Source organism: Pseudorca crassidens, chromosome 13 (genome assembly GCF_039906515.1).
Source record: "Pseudorca crassidens isolate mPseCra1 chromosome 13, mPseCra1.hap1, whole genome shotgun sequence".
NCBI lineage: Eukaryota > Metazoa > Chordata > Mammalia > Artiodactyla > Delphinidae > Pseudorca > Pseudorca crassidens.
The window spans coordinates 44051346-44061552 of NC_090308.1; the positions used below are offsets into that span (position 1 = coordinate 44051346).

General features: G+C 36.9%; 1 long non-coding RNA gene across 1 annotated transcript in view; it reads right to left on the reverse strand.

Moving 5' to 3' along the window:
• Positions 1-8071, reverse strand: part of LOC137204995 (uncharacterized) — a 44975-nt gene extending 36904 nt beyond the window's left edge. The window contains exons 1-2 of the long non-coding RNA XR_010933946.1: positions 7997-8071; positions 7639-7676 (exon numbers count right to left, since the gene is read on the reverse strand). This is a non-coding gene — a long non-coding RNA (uncharacterized lncRNA). The remainder of the gene's footprint in view (positions 1-7638; positions 7677-7996) is intronic.
• Between the last annotated feature and the right edge of the window lie 2136 nt (positions 8072-10207).

Here is a 10207-nt window from a genome sequence, read left to right on the forward strand (position 1 = left end):
CTTTTTTTTTTTTCTTTCTTTTTTTTTTTTGCGGTACGCGGGCCTCTCACTGCTGCGGCCTCTCCGGTTGCGGAACACAAGCTCTGGACACGCAGGCTCAGCAGCCATGGCTCACTGGCCCAGCCGCTTCGCAGCATGTGGGATCATCCTGGACCGGGCATGAACCCGCGTCCCCTGCATTGGCAGGCAGACTCTCAACCACTGCGCCACCAGGGAAGCCCTGTAAAACCATCTTTAAATATATTTTTTTTCCAATAGAGAATAAGTAATATTATACTTCTTTACAAACATTTTATATACATGGACAGCTTCAGACATTTGGACTCCTATTTAGGTTGGCTCCTCGAATTTCACCTTTTCTGAAAGAAATGTTTTGTTTTTGTCTTTCTTTTACAGTTTTAACTCCATTACTTGTAGAGTCATCCTCTCTGTAGCTAACCACCTCCATTTTCCAGGTTATCTTGTGACATGATGAAAATTGCCATTCTTCCATCGCTATTGTCTTCCTCCATTTACCTACCAGAACTTTTCTGTTAATAGACAGGATATCTAACACTATTCCAAGCAAAAACTCTTATTCAGATATTTCCTATAATAAACTTAAAATAAGACCTGAACTTACTAATGTAAACATTATTATTATATATTTCTTGCTTTGTAGTCAAAGCTACTTTTTTGTTGTTTTATATTTTTCTAGGAAAAAACAGGATGACACAGCAAGAATCTCTGGTTCTGTAATCTTCATAACAAATAATACTTTCAACAAAGCTGCTGTGGCATGACTCCCAAGGCTAGAACTTTACACACAGAGTCACAGACGGCAGCCTGGTCACTTGCTAAATCTTAGCACTTGTGAATGCTGCAAATGTATTTTAACTAATTTATATACACTAACTTGTTTAGGATAATTAGCTATTTGATCAACATGCTCTAGGTCAAGTTACCCCAGCAACAGATTTCACAAGTTGGTTCACAATGATTAAACAGATTTATCCAGTGTTTTGCTGAGGTCTTATTATGGTTTGGATACTAAATCAATAGATAATAACATTCCACAAGAGAAAGCACCAGGTCAGATGGGTTCACTGGTAAATTCTACCAAACATTTAAGGAAGGAATTATACCAGTTCTCTACAATCTCTTCCAGAAGATAGAAGCAAAAGGAATACTTCCTGATGCATTCATGAGGCCAGCATTACCCTAATACCAAAACCAGACAAAGACATTGTAGAAAATGAAAACTGCAGACTTATATCTCCCATGAATATATGCAATAACTCTCAAAATATTAGCAAATAGAATCTAACAAGGTATAGAAATAATTGTATACCATGGAAAAGTAGAATTTATCCCAGATATTCAAGGTTGGTTCAACATTTGGAAATCAATTGATCATAATCCATTGCACCAGCAAGGTAAAAAAGAAAAACCGCATAATCATATCAATAGATACAGAAAAGGCATTTGACAAAATACAACACCCATCCCTGATAAAAACTCTCAGCAAACTAAGAATAGATGGGAACTTCCTCAACTTGGTAACAAACATCTGCAAAAAACCTACATCTAACATCATACCTAATGGTGAGACACTAGAAGCTTTCCCACTAAGATCAGGATCAAGGCAAGGATGTTCCTCCTGTAGATTTTCAGCATCATTCTGGAAGTCCTAGCTAATGCAATAAGACATTACTATAAAGCCTCGCTCATCAAGACAGTGTAGTATGGGCAAAGAATAGACAGATCAATGAAATAGAATAAAAAGCCCAGAAATAGACCTGCATAAATATAGTCAACTGATTTTCACAAAGGAGCAAAGGCAACACAATGGAGAAAAAATGGTCTTTTCAACAAATGATGCTAGAATAATACTGGACGTCCATGTGTACGCATGCACACACACACACAAATGAATCTAGGTACAAAATTTACACTCTTTATTAATGTTAACTCAAATAGTTCATAGTACTAAATGGAAAGTACAAAATTATAAAATTACTAGAAGACAATTTAGGAGAAAATCTAGATGACATTGGGCACAAGGATGGCTTTTATTTTTTATTTTTTAATGTTTTTCTTTTCCATTATAGTTTATTACAAGTTATTGAATATAGTTCCCTATGCTATAAAGTATGACCTTGTTGCGTATCTATTTTATATATTGTAGTTTGTATCTGCTAGTCCCAAGCTCCTAATTTTCCCTCCCTTCCCCTTTCCCCTTTGGTAACCGTAAGTTTGTTTTCTGTGTCTGAGTCTGTTTCTGTTTTGTAAATAAGTTCATTTGTATCATTCTTTTAGGCTCCACATATAAGTGATATCATATGGTGATTGTCTTTCTCTGACTTAACTTCACGTAGTATGATGATCTCTAGGTCCATTCATATTGCTGCAAATGGCATTATTTCATTCCTTTTTATGGCTGAGTAATATTCCATTGTATATATGTACCACATCTTCTTTATCCATTCATCTGTTGATGGACATTTAGGTTGCTTCCATGTCTTGGCTATTATAAATAGTGCTGTTATGAACATTGGGGTGCATGTAGGTGAGGCTTTTTGGATGCGATAACAAAGGCCATGATCCATGAAGGAAATAATTGGTAAGCTGGACTACATTAAAGCTAAAAACTTCTGCTCTGCAAAAGATACTGTACAGAGAATGAGAAGACAAGCCACAAGCTGAGAGAAGATATTTGCTAAACACATACCTGATAAAGGACTGCTTTCCAAAATATACAAATTACCCTTAAATCAATTATCAGAAAACAAAATTTTGATTAGAAAATGAGCAAAAGATCTAAGCAGACACTTCACCAGAGAAGATATATGGGTGTCAAATAAGCATATAAAAATATGTTCAACATTATATATCTTTAGGGAATTGCACATTAAAACGATGAAATACCACTACACAACTATCAGAGTGGCCAAAATCCAAAATGATACCAATACCAGTGAGGACGTGGAACAACAGGAACTCTCATTCATTGGTGGGGATGCAAAATGGTACAGTTACCTTGGAAAACAGTTTGGCAGTTTCTTACAAAGCTAAACATATACTCTATGATCCAGCAATTGTATTCCCTGGTATTTGCTCAGAGGAGTGGAAAACTTATGTTCACACAAAAACCTGCACATGGATATTTGTAGAAGCCTTATTTGTAAAAATAAAAATTAGAAGCAGCAAAGGTATCCTTCAGTACGTGGATGGATGAATAAATTGTGGTACATCCAGACAATGGAATATTATTCAGTATTGAAAGTAAATGAACCATCAAGCCATGAAAAGACATGGAGAAACTTTAAATACAGAGTACTAAGTGAAAGAAGCCAATATTACAAGGCTACATACTGTATGATTCCAACCATATGACATTCTGGAAAAGGCCAAACTAAAGTGACAGTAAAAAGATGAGTGGGTACCAAGGGGTAGGGGGTTAGGTGGGATGCACAGGTAGAGCACAAAGGATTTTAAAGGCAGTGTAACTGTACTGCATGGCACTATAATGGTGGGTACATGCTATTACACATTTTTCAAAACCATAAGGTGTAGAACACCAAGAGTGAACCCTACATAAACCTTCGACTTTGGGTAATTACGATGTGTCATTGTAACAAATGTGAGACTCTGGTGTAGGAAGCTGGTGAGGGAGGCAGTGAGTATGTAGGGGCAGAGGTGCCGGGGAACCTCTGTACCATCTGCTCCATTTTGCTGTAAAAGTGAAATTGTTATAAAAATAAAGTGTATTCATTTATTTATTTTTAAATCACTAGGAGGTAAGGGCAGGACTGCCTGTGTTCACCTCTAAAATTATGGAGCTCTTGTTCTTACTTGCTGTCACCTGCTTCATTGAATTCCAGGGCAGGGATGACATATGATGCAAATCCTGACCGTAGTGCTTCTCCACTGGCGCAGCGTTTTCAGGGGTGGGGACAGCTGTACTCCCACTGCTTCCTCACACCACCGTTGGTCTTAGAGCAGTTATCACCAACAGTATTATGAAACCTGCCCCCGTCTTGAGAAAATAGACTTGCAATACACTTAGAGATTCTGTGGGGAAAAACTGAAAGTGAAAATATTCTTGTTTATGTCGGTACCGATCCACTGACCTTGTTTCAAGTTTGAACTAAAGGAATTCTGGATTGAAAACCATCTAATCTGTGTCTATATGTTCATATATCACACTTAAATCTATAGTTAACAGTGAAGTGTGCTTTACTGTAAAGATCCCCAGTATTCTGAGAGCCCGTAAGAGAGAGACTTAACCTACACTGTGGAGCTGAGGAAGTAAATCAAAGTCTTCCCTGAAGAAGTGGCTCTGGTGGATCGTGATTAATTGATAGGAATTAAGTGAGAAAATGTGAGCCTGCTCTGCTACCCATCCTAACTTAACCAGGCTCTTTCCTCCTCCACTTTACCAAGAAATGAGATTCATTTTCTCTGGTACCAAGCTAAAGAGAATGAAATATTAGACTAATTACAGGCATAGTAAACCTACTCAGTGATTGGAGACCTCCAGATCCCTCCTCTGGGTGTCTTCCGGAATGCTTATAGCCAGATTTCTATATCCCAATAGAAAAGGTGGAAGATTTCTCCCTGGAGAAACATTTTAGCTTCCAGATACCGATATTTACTGGGTACGTGAATGCGATAATTTGGTGCTCACCTAATTTCCCATGGTGAAGCCCAGCATCTAATGATTCCCATCACTACTTATAGAATGTCCAGTCATTTTTAGTCAAAAATCCAGAAATAACAAAATTAAAACCACTAGACTAATAAAATAGTATTTAGTAAGAGTTTTCAAACTCCAAACTGACATGAAGCTCAGGGGCATGATGTTACAGGATGGCTTATAACATGAAAATGAGGAAGTTGTTTAACCTTTACAATGATTGACTATTACAATGAGGGTTCCCAGATGGCCGGGGATTGGTTAAAAGTGAATATCTTATACCAGTTTTATGAAAATGGTTCAAGTTTCCTTTATGATTATCAGAAGCATTCACAAGAAAAAAGTTAAGTTTTGCTGATGTTTATAAAACAAGCTTATGTAGCTTAAATGGTTTTATCTGCTCAGAGAATTTTCAAGTCTATTCTCCATTTTATATTTAATTTTAACAGAGCTTTAGTCTTTAATATGAATGGACAGCAAGGACAAGCAGATATTTGAGGAAATCCTCTAATATGAAATATAGGATTTAACCTCCCTCATAAGAAGAAAAAATAAAACCAGAAAAATATACCTCAGGGAACACAGAGAGAATAAAATATCAATAAATCTATAATCAATATTTTCAGAGAAACAAGACAAAAATTGATTTTACATGTATATAAGAATTATATGTCAAAATGAATAATTGGAAAAATTTTTAAAGCCCTTAGAATTAAAAACAACATAGAAATTAAAAATTCAGTACATTTTTGAATTGAAGAATTGGAATAAAAGGCAAAGAAATGGACAATAAGTTAAAAAAATATAAGACAATTAGAGGATCTGGCAGGCTTACATGCTACTAGTAAGAGTTCTAGAATAAATGGAAAAAAGAGAGAGGAGGAAAATATCAAAGAAATGTTAAAAGAAAATGCCCAGAAACCAATCGCATGGATTCTTAGGTTAAAACGGACAACTCAGTGCCAATGAATAAAACCCATTTTGAAATCTCAGATCATTGGAGACGTTGGAACATTGGAGGCTCTCAGATTTTCCAGAGGTAGATAACGGATGGTCTATAAAAAATCAAGTTACATGCCAGGGTCATGTTTCCATAATTACAGGAAAGCTGGAAGCTAAAAGATTACGGAGCAATGCTAACAGAATTCTGAAAATAATTTCCAACCCAGTCCTACACCTAGCCAAATTTCCACTCAAGAGTAAACAGAGAATAAAGGTGTTTGAAAGAGTGCAAGAATTTAAAACATTTACTTCCTATGTGTGCTTTCTTAGAAAGCTGGTGAGAAATGTTCCATCCTTATTAAGGTGTGAACCAGGCATGAGGAAGATGTGGTATGCACAAAACAGGGAATTCGGCATAAGGGAGATTTCAACACAAGACAGGATGATAGTGAAGGGAGTTCCAAGTAGAATAACTGTGTAGCTAACTGAGAGGATGGTTATTTGCAGATGTTTTCAAAAGGGTGTTTTCCCCAGAGTATGTGCATTTTGATGATTTGAAGAAATGAGAATTTTTACTTTGAATTATTGGTATAATCTTTAAGTCTTTGATAATTATATGATAGTTTGCATTATTTAACACCTATATTGTGCCTGGCACTATTTCAAACATTTGACATATATTTATTCACTTAAATTAATTAATTAATTAATTTACTAATCCTCTGACATAGATATTATTATTCTTTTACCCTGAGGACTTAGACTGCTGCTTAGTGGCAGAGCCAGGATTCAAACTCAGAAGTCCACCTCCTGATTTTGTGCTCCCAGCCACTCCCTATCTTCTTCTCATACAATCACTAGTGGTACTGAAAATTTTCCTATTACAAAAATGTAATCAAAAGGCTTTTTCTTTCTAATTTTATACTGCCTTATAGATTCGAGAGTTGAAATTGTGACTTTTTCTGCCTTATCTTTATAAAAATGTAAAAATTGAGTACTATTGTTGGGTTTTAGCAGAAATGTTATATATCAATATATTTTGCCATCAGTGTTTAAAAGAGAAGGAAATTAGTAAGTGCAACCAACTTCCAGGGGTGATTTTATAAGATAGCAGCATGTTTTACTGCTTTCTATCTAACATTACATTTCAATTTTAAGCATTTAACAGTCTCTCTTATAGATAAAACAGTGGTTAGAAGAAAGACATTCTATACTTTTCTGTTAGAATTCAAGGTAGATACTCCTTATATTGGAGTCCACAGAAGCTAGTATTACAATGGAGCTCTTTTGTTGTTTTTGTTTGTTTGTTTTTTGAAGTGTAGTTGATTTATAATATTATATTAGTTTCAGGTGTACAACTTGTGAGTCAACTTTTTTATACATTATACTCCATTTAAAGTTATTACAAAATAATTGCTATATTTCTTATAATGGAGTTCTGGTATAATAAATGTCTTTATATGTAGTTCAGGTTAGTTGAAAGAGCAATTTTTGTCTACTAATAAAGCCTAATTAAGAGCTTCCATCTGTCACTAACTATCTCTGTCAACTTACGAGCCAATATCACCTCTCTGATTTGTATTCGATGATTAACCAACACTTTTGTGCACATACGGAGTATAAATGGGGGTAATAATAAATGGGGGTACCCCCTCAAGTGTAGATTTATGGCTTTTATGAGGCTCAACACACATTGATGGATTATGAAGTATTTAACAAAGCACATGAGTAAGTGCATCCTTTTTTTTTTTTTTTCTGGGCCAAAAAGGCTGAGAAATGCTGTAGCAGACAGAAAACTAACAATGATTATTCTTGCCCTGGAGAAATTCACACTCTGATGAGGAAGACAAACAACACACTTGCAAAGCACTATAAAAATTGCTAAAATAAGGGTTAGTGCAAACTTCTATGGAGCACAGACACAAGAATCCCTGTTTCCCTAGTCTACTGATATTCCCAGTCTCCTAGACAGCTGTCACCACCTTCTCTCCTCAAATTTCCAACACCTGCTAACTCACCTTCTCTGTCAGCGGATCAGCTTGCTCGTTTGTGGACTCTGAAACAAAGATAATGCCAAGGCCACTGTCACCATATCAAGTCATCTACCAGAATGTACATCCACGTGCTTTGACATACTGTCTACTTTCGTAAATGAACTATCCATGGTCATATGCAAAGTCTGTCCTCTCTGTGGGCACTAGATCATATCCCTTCTCAAATCAAAGAAGACATTATTCTAGTAGCTGTCCTCTCTCTTCTTCTACATCACCATTTCCCCGTTTACTAGGTCATTCTTGGAAGCATAAAAACATGCTGCTATTTCTCCACTCCTCCTTTTAGAAACGAAACCTTTTCTTGAAGCCACTCCATGCCTACCTTTCCTCTCGCTCTCTCTGATTCGTCTCCCCACATTGTGTCTTCAACAAGCTCCAAGCGAGCTGTAGTCCCCAACCACTTCACTGAAACTGCACTCAACACTAGCGACTTCTGCTTTGCTAAATCCAATGGACAAGAATCAGTTCCCCTCTTGCTTGATTTGTGACCAGCCTTTGACACACATGTTCCTTCTCCTTAAAGAACCTTCTCTACTTGACTGTCAGGTTGTTTTTCACACATTCTCATTACTTTCTCCTGACTCCTCTTGGCCCATTTTTCCTCATCTCTCTTACATCTTAATTTTGGAGACTTCTCCCCACCCCCTGGGCTTAGTACTTGCTCCTCTTCAATCCTCTACCGAGATTCACACCCACACCTTTAGCATCTTGTCTCAACTCATGGTAATGTGTATGCTTTGTATGTCAGAACCGCCACATCTGTATCTCCACTCAGGACCTCTCACTTGACCTCTAGGACCAGAGGCAAATTATATTAAAGCAAATGGAGTTGAAGCTTTGGGTCCCTCACTTGCGCGAGTCCCTTTCAGGACTCTGGGTTTTGATCATATGGGCTACCATTTTTGTAATATATACTGAAGACTGTGTGTAATGGAAATTTGTTATGATGCTGAGTCTCCAGCTCTCACACTTCTCCTCCTGTCCTTACGCATTGGAACAGCCATGAGCATTTTGAGGATATAGGCAATGGGATGTTGGCTATAATGCAGAGTGCGAGTGATTTTTTTTGTATGTAGGGCACAGGCTTCTTGTAGTCCTGTAAATGGGGAGTATGTCTGTTTTTGGTTAGAGGTTTGGAAAAAATTAGGAGGAAGGAGGAGAAAAGTAGGCACCATGTAGTCACAAGAAATAAGCTGAAAAGAGAATTTCAGCGACATATTATGAAGAGATTCTTCTATCAGTTTAGAACAAATGGAAAAGCAATAGACTAGAAATGTTTCAGAAAATTTAGTAGTTTGCTGCACACTGGGCTTTGTATCAGTGCTGTATGAATAGAGGGGCCTTTGTATTTCTGACGTGCAATCATCCTTCCATGACAGTTGGATACATAAAATTTGAGAGAGTTCAAAAGAACACATAAAAGTTGAGAGGATTCAAAAGTCTTATATTTTACATATAAATGATCAGTAGATAATGAGAAGATACAATATGTTCAACATATTCATTGGTGTATTTATGAATTCAATCAATCATTAACAACTATTAATTGAGTATATACTATATTCAAAGCAGTATGCATATATGAAGCAGTCTCCACACATTTCTCTCAGGAAGTCTCCTAAAGGAGTTTACAAAACATTTAGGGTAATAAAATATAGACATGTAAGAAGTACAAGGTAATATATGAGAATAGTTGAATCACAGGTTTAGGCACAAATGTAGCAATAAAGCAAAGATCTTGTAAGGTAAAGTGAGTGGAAGTGCTTAGGTTGCAATAAAGAGTTGAGAAGAGAGAGCACTGGAAGATTGTATTGACCATTCATATGGGGAAAGATTACAGAGGGTCTTGGAAGAGAGGTTAAAGGGATTTTAATTTTTTCTTGAAGAAATAAATCTTCCTTAGTAGTTCTGTGAAAAGATACAATATTTTTTCATTAAAATTTTTTTCAGAAGTTAGATAGCCAGGAAAATTATCTACTTACAATAAGTTTCCTGCTTCTGGGAGCAGTTTACTTTAAATACCAGAAGTGTTAAAAATATTAGTATAGGGGCTTCCCTGGTGGCGCAGTGGTTGGGAGTCCGCCTGCCGATGCAGGGGACTCGGGTTCGTGCCCCGGTCCGGGAGAATCCCACGTGCCGCGGAGCGGCTGGGCCCGTGAGCCATGGCCGCTGAGCCTGTGCGTCCGGAGCCTGTACTCCGCAACGGGAGAGGCCACAGCAGTGAGAGGCCCGCGTACCGCAAAAAAAAAAAAAAAAAAGTATAGCTATAGTTTAGTATATACTGTATACTTAGTATAGCTATACTAATATAGTATAGCTATAGTTTAAAGAATAAATAAAAGTGATAATTAAAAGCCACATGCTGTGAAGAGAGTTTTTTCCTTTATTTTCTGTAAGAAAACAAAAAATATATAGGAATGTTCCCAAGATGATAAGTCTTCTGTTGGGAAGGGGTGGTGGGCTGCCTTGCAGAAGTTGAGTGCAGAAGTGCAGGAGATGAGTTGTTATCAACTTTTTTTCACTAAACTTTGAC